The sequence below is a fragment of the Dipodomys merriami genome, unplaced genomic scaffold, assembly GCF_024711535.1.
Source record: "Dipodomys merriami isolate MVZ:Mamm:240054 unplaced genomic scaffold, mDipMer1.0.p SCAF_5, whole genome shotgun sequence".
Classification (NCBI taxonomy): Eukaryota; Metazoa; Chordata; class Mammalia; order Rodentia; family Heteromyidae; genus Dipodomys; species Dipodomys merriami.
Genome location: NW_027206068.1, coordinates 54,516,586 through 54,523,910, shown reverse-complemented (window position 1 = coordinate 54,523,910; position 7,325 = coordinate 54,516,586).

The following is a 7,325-nucleotide window of genomic DNA, read 5'->3' as shown; positions in this document are numbered from 1 at the left end:
TACGAAAACCAGGCGCCATTGCACACGAGACCCCGCGGAATGCAAAACGCGGTGCCCGTGTTCATTTGTTGACTGTTTTCTCCCCTTTCTTTCTGTGCACGGGGATGACGGGACTTGTATGCGCCGGGCGGGACAACTTGGAACAACTTTTCCCTGACCCTGGGCTGCGATCGTTCCAGGCCCTGACGTTTGTGAGTCATGGATTTCTGGGCAAATCATCAAAGATTCCAAGCGTCGGAATAATCAGACCTGGTCCGGCCATTCGGATCCTTTAAAACGGAATGCGGCTGGAATGGGTCCTCCGGAGTCATTCCTAAAAACACCAGTGGGACAGTCGGTAACTTTGAGATAGTTCATCCTGAGACCGGGGAGTGAACACTGTTCCTACATTTCCTAGCTGACGGGATGCCGCCGCAGTCGTCGGCGACCACGCGTGAGAATGTCCTTGTGGCCGTGCGGGCTGGTTGCCGTGGTAACGGAGGGATGCCGGCGTGGCACTCCCTCCCCGGACACCGACGGTGATGGGCCACGGGCATGGGAGAAAGTTAATTCCGCACGAGTGGCCTGTTCTAGGAAGAACTTTGGTTTAGATGGAGCGAACAGGCTTCGTGAGGTGTCTACTTCGATTCGGGGAAATAAGGCAGGGTAAGCAGCAGCCAGGAGTTCAGAAACAAACACTCCTACATAAGCTGCACTATTAGTACAAGGGATAAAAAGAGCATCCATCTCCATAGGACCTTGCCTATTGGCCCAAAATAAAACTGAGCAAGGACATTAAAAAAAATACATACAGCAAATACTTGGGAAAATAATTCCTCCAGAAAAGCATTTATTCAAGGATGTTCAGCTGTTTTTTTTGGGGGGGGGCGGGGGGGAGTATGGCAAAATATATCCTTTCTTTGAAGGGATGCTAAACCTATGTTTTTGTGTGTGTGTGGTGTTTTTTTTTTTGTTCTTTTGTTTTTTTTTTGTCGGTCGTGGGATTTGAACTCTGGGCCTGGTGCTGCCCCTCAGCTCTTCAGCTCAAGGCTAATGCTCCACCCCTCGAGCCACAGCGCCATTTCCAGTTTTCTGAGTGGTTTATTGGAGATAAGAGTCTCACGGACTTTCCTGCCTGGGCTGGCTTTGAACCACTATCCTCTTATCTCAGCCTCCTGAGTAGCTAGGATTACAGGCGTGAGCCATCGGAGCCCTGCTAAACCTATGTTTAATGAGCTGGTCAGTCTTACAGGCTCTAAGTCCAAATGATAACAATGTAACATCATGAGTGATTAAATGGGCCAGGGGCGAGAACAAAGAAAAACACCCAAAAATAACTTTTTTAAAAATGACAAATGTTTTCTTCATATACCACAGCTGTCAAAGAGCACCCACACTCAGAATGTACCTCTGCCTTTCTGCTTTCCTGTTTACTTGCTTACTCAATAAAGCTCTGCCAAGTTTTTTTGTTTTTGTTTTTACCATTGTGTCCTGTGTTAGGATAGAAGTCAAGGACCTTGGACTAAAACCCTAAGTGGATGGAAACTTCACAAATACTAACCTGGAAACAGTGACGCATAGACCTAGGAATCATCTTTCTTTAGATCTTGAAAATCTGTTTCATCTAAAAAATGTCAACTGCTTCTTAGATTTAGAAGTTGTGATTTCTTTTCCCTCTTTGGCAAAAGGCACTTTGGCACATAGTTTCTACTTCCTTCCTGGAGTTATGCCTTCCAATTTTAACTTTGTGTTTCTGAGATTGTAACTGCGGAGATTCTTGTGAGTAGAACTTTGACATTAAGATCTTGTTTTTAAACTCTGAACCAGCCAGAGTGTCTTGATGACACATCTTTGTAATAAGCTAGCAAAATACTGGTTTTATTTACACCTTAATCCATCACCATTCCCTGGATCGGTTATAAGAAATAACAGAATGAATGTCCTTACACATCTGTGGATTTGTGAGATCTTTCTCCCTCCTATACTCAATAAAGGAACCACTGTCAAGAAGGCTCACTTGTCTTGACTTAGTTTCTGGATGCTGAAGATTCTAGAGAAAGGGAGAGAATGGAGGAAGAAGGCAAGTGACATGTGAAGAAAGTTCAGGGGATTTTGTAGAGAGGATTGCTCTAAAGGTTCAGTGGGTGGGAGAGGAAAAGACACAGACACTCATGATTAACCATTGCATAGGAAGCTGACAAAACACCATTGCCATTAACCACAAATTCTTGATAAACTATAAGAAAAAGCTAGGATGAAAACAGAAAATTCTACAAGATGCCAGAAATGAACAATACACTTTTTTTAGCAGTGATTAAGAGTAGAAATAGAACTGGGGGTTTGGAAGCCTTAATTACTTAGGTCTGGTGGGGGAGAGGTTGAGGGGGAGGTGGGGGGGGGGAGGGTTTATTGTTTTTGTGTTTTGCTTTAAGATGAGGTTTCACTGTGTTCCCAGGCAGGCTTTCAACCTATGGGCTTATGTAGCACTCCTGCTTTAGTCTCCAAAGTAGCTTGGAAAACAGGTATACAATCCCATATCTGGCTTGGTTTTGTTTAATGCTAGGGATCAGACCCAGGGCCTCACATATGCTTAAGTGTACACTTTGCCACTCAGTTGCACCCCCACATTCATGGTGTTGGTGCTGTGATTGTGTGGAGCAAAAGATTGGAGTAAAAATATTGCAAACTTCCGATCTACTGGTAGAAAGCTAATGTTGCCATCTTGCAATAAACTGCAATCTCAAAAGGCTGCTTTTTTTCATGGAATCATCTAGAAAAAAAAACAATGAAAAGCTTGCCATCCACCCAAGACTATGATTGAAGAGAAATGCAGAAGATCTCACACCTACATCTGGATTCCAAATTACAAATGCCATAGCCTCTTTTACCAAGACAAATAGTAATAATTGTGCTGGACTGATGAATTAGTCAACTACAATGAAATTGCAATACTACAGTGAAATACTAGAAAAGACAAACTTTACAAAGAAAAGTTTTATCTGTTTGCAGGCTTAAGATTGAATATTGAGGAAGAATTTTATTTCTGTTAACGGTAGCAGATAACACAGCCTTAGGAACACCTGTGTCCAAACAAGCCAGAGATCATACTTTTTTATTGTGAAAATACCGTACAGAGGGGTTACAATTACATGGGCAATATAATGAGTACATTTCTTATCAAGCATTGTTGCCTCCTCCTTTGTTTCCCCTTCCCATCCCGTCCCATCCCCCACTCCACCAAAGTTGTAAAGATCGTTTTTCAACATAACGATTTGTTCATCTCATTGTTATTGTTGCAATGGGTCCACCTGTATCCCTATTTAAACAATTTGTTTTTGCCCTTCCCCTCCACAAATTATACCAACATCAAATACAGTGAAAGCAGGAGTTATACCATGGGGGAGGGACATACAAAGCAACAAAGAAATCATCTTATAAATATGTTAGGAACAATTGCATGAAAGCAAAAACATTTGAATGCTTATCTTGGGGTTCATATTGATCATATTGATACAGAATTTTGTCCACACAATTCTTTCCCCTCAGCAGTGCTCAGAGACCACTAGGGTTACAACTGTAGCAAACAACACCTGCTAAGTATTGTAGCTCAGAGCATGCAATGCCTTCCAGTGTTGTAGCTCAGGGTGGACAATGTCTGCCAGTGTTGCAGCTCAGAGGAAGCCCGTTCCTGCTTGGGGTATAGCTCAGGACAGACAGTGCGGGCCAGTGTTACGGCTCAGGTCAGACAACACCTTCCAGTATTGCAGGTCAGAACTGCCCATACCCTCCAGTGTTGTAAGGTCTTCCAGGGAAGACCTAATCAGGTACCTTGAGCAAAACATCTCCCTAGGACTGTTGGAAGGTTAATGAAACCAGAAGGATTAGGGAGCAGCAGAAGCAAGATATTTCAAAACTGTTTCTTTTGCATTTGTCTGGTTTTAGGATTTTCTGAACTAGTCCAATGTGCCGTTGGGGGCCCTGGGGGTCCTACGGGGGCTGGGGGAGAGGAGAATAAAAGGGTAGGGAAGAGGGAAAGGGGGAGGGGGAGATAGAGTAGGGAAAAGAAGAAGCAATCCTTCTTTCAGGGCACACCTATAATAACTTAAGGACCCTTCACTAGGCCCCATCTTTTAAAGGTCCACATCACCTTCTAATAGTACCACCCTGGGAACGAAGCTTTTAGTATTATGTCCCCTTGGGGGACATTCAAGTCAGAGCCTGGTGACACATGAGGGGATCCACATAACAGTAAATAGAATAATGTCCATTAAGATGGTTCCTCGTTCTAGGGCACAAAGAACAATTTCGGAGTTCACATTTCAATTTTACCGATCACTGAGAGAAATGAAGCCTCTAAGAAGCTGTTAGTGAGTAAAATAAGGGAATTCAAGAGTATAAATACTAGAAATGATGATTGAGAAAGACTGAGATGTGGAAGAATACCCTAAGATAGACAGGTAAGTGCAACTGATGATAGAAGTAGGAGAAAGGTTGCCTCTGGGAAAAGTGGAGGGATTAGATCATCTTGGAGCTCTTTGTCAACAGATTGTTTCTTGTGAATTACTCTACTCCTAAACTAGCAGATCGTAAATTACTCTACTCCTAAACTAGCAGATCGTATTGGAGCATGTTAGTTGCATCTTTCACTAAAAGCAGTATTGGATGTCTGTAGGCGTCTAAATCTGACAGACCTAGTTTGAATGGTCAGATTCTGACAAAATGGTCAGATTCTGTGGTGGTCTTTAATCCATCAATTGGGAGGAGTACATCACTACAGGATTGTAACAGCCCGAAAGGGTGATAATGTCCCAACACTCATAGCCAGTGCCTAGTAAATAATGGAAATAATGAAATGGCTATTTGTAGATCTGGGAGTACCAAAACAGGTCTAGCAAGTGACCTACAACAGTTTGCAATGGAAGCAGCTACCCAGAGTAAGAGGATGCATTGTCTGCAGAGGATGTTAAAAATAATAAAATGGACATTTACAACCCGCTTTTTATTACTTCCATGTGCCAAAAATTCTAAACGATGTCAGTAATAAATATTTCTCCACAGAAAATAGGTTATTGGTGTAAGATCTAAACAATCATTTCAGTTTCAGTTGAATTTTTAACAACTGTTAGATGAGATATTCCTATTAAATAGTGGACTGGAATAAAGTGAGAAGTGTAGACAAAATGAAAACATCGAAATTGGGTGAGTTGAATTACATTCATTCTACATGACCACATGGAGTATTTTTTATTTTAAATTTAAAGAGGGAAAGTGTGAGGTAATGTTTGTAATAATGTTATTACAAGAAAATTTATCGTACACCTGAAATATGTCAATATATTTGAAAAATCTTGGAAATAGAAGTATATTATTATTTTAAAAATATTTCTCCTTTTTAAAATACTCCTTTCCCTCCTTTCTCTTTCCTTCTCCCTCCTTTCCTTCCTCCCTCCATTACTCCTTCCTTCCTTTCCCCTCTCTTCATCCATTCATCACTTCTTTTCTTTCCATCCTTTTCCTCCCCTCTCCTCCCACCTTTTGTTCCTCCCTTCCTTTATTCTTTCCTTCTGCCTGGCAGTCCTAATCTTAGGACCCTAAGCTTGCGGGGCTGGGAAGGTGGCTCAGTGGTAGAGCGCTTGCCTTGCATGCCTGAGGCCCTGGGTTCGATTCCTCAGCACCACATAAGCAAAATGAAAAAAGCCGGAAGTGGCGCTGTGGCTCAAGTGGTAGAGCGCTAGCCTTGAGCTGAAGAGCTGAGGGACAGCGCACAGGCCCAGAGTTCAGGCCCCACGACCAGACCCCCCCCCCAAAAAAAAGATAGGACCCTAAGCTTGATAAGTACAAAATAGGTGCTGTACCAATTAAGCCAGGCCCCAGCCATTTTTGTTGTTTTTGTTCGCTTTTGTTTGGGGCCATCCTCCATTGTAATATTCCTATCTACATCTCCCTCTGAACTAGGATTACAGGTGTTTACCACCACATTAGGCTTGTTTGATGGGCTTGAAACATGAATCTTCCTATGAAATTAAAATTATCGGCATTAACCAACCACGATATTTGGCCTAATTTTTTTATTCTTGTTTTTTACTTAACTGCTATAAAATTTGACGGTAGTTATTTATTGGTAGAACAGATCAGTAATTTTTTTTTCAAAATGTAAAAGCTAACTGGGAGAGAGTGAGGGAAGGGATAACATTGTTCAAAAAGAAGTGCACTCATTATATGATTTATGTAACTTAACACCTCTGTCATCACCTTTATAACAGCAATAAAAACATCAAACTAAAAAAATAAACACTTACATTTTATGTAATCTATTTTTTATTGATCTTAAAGAATAGTGCAGTAGTGGTTACTGTGGTATGTGGAAGAGGAGTATAGAATAATAAGTACAAAGTATAGTTAACATGAGAAATGAGTTCAAGTCTTCTAGAGAACAGTAAAGTACATAATCATGTATTGTATATTTTTAAATAACTAGAAGAGAGGACAATGGATCCTATCACAAAGAAATGCTAATTATCTTTTTTTTAATTGTATTTTATTTTATTTGAGAACATACTGTACAGAGGGGCTACAATTACATGGGCAGGATAATGCATACATTTCTTACCAAGCATTGCAGCCTCCTCCTTTGTTTACCCTTCACTTCCCTTCCCCGCCTCCCCCCTCCTCCCACCCAATTTTACCCCCCTCCCCCCACCCAATTATACCCCCCTCCCCCCCCACACCGACATTGTAAAGCTGGTTTTGACATGACATTTTGTACTTCTCATTGTTGCAACAGGTCCACCTGAATCCTTAAACGACTTGTTTGTCCCCATCTCCTCCACATGTTATACTGACATCAAATATAGTGAAAGCGGGGGTTACACTGTGGGGGAGGGACATACAAAGCAACAAAGAAATAATCTTATAAATGCGTTAGAAACACATGCATGAAAGAAACGAAAACATTAAAATACATATTTAAGGGTTCATTTTCCTAACATCACATTATCTGACCTTTTCCGCTTGACTCATACCTATACTAGATATTGCAAATAAGGGAAACCATGGGACCTATGCTTCTTTGGGCCTGGCTTACTTCACTTAATATAATTTTTTCCAAACCTTTCCATTTCCTAACAAATGGGGAAATGTCATTCTTTCTGATGGAGGCATAGAATTCCATTGTGTATATATACCACATTTTCTTGATCCATTCATCTACTGAGGGGCATCTGGGTTGGTTCCATGTCTTAGCTATGGTAAATAACGCTGCAATAAACATAGTTGTGCTGGTAGCTTTAGTGTGGTCTTGTTTGTAAACATTTGGGTAAATGCCCAAAAGTGGGATTGCTGGATCA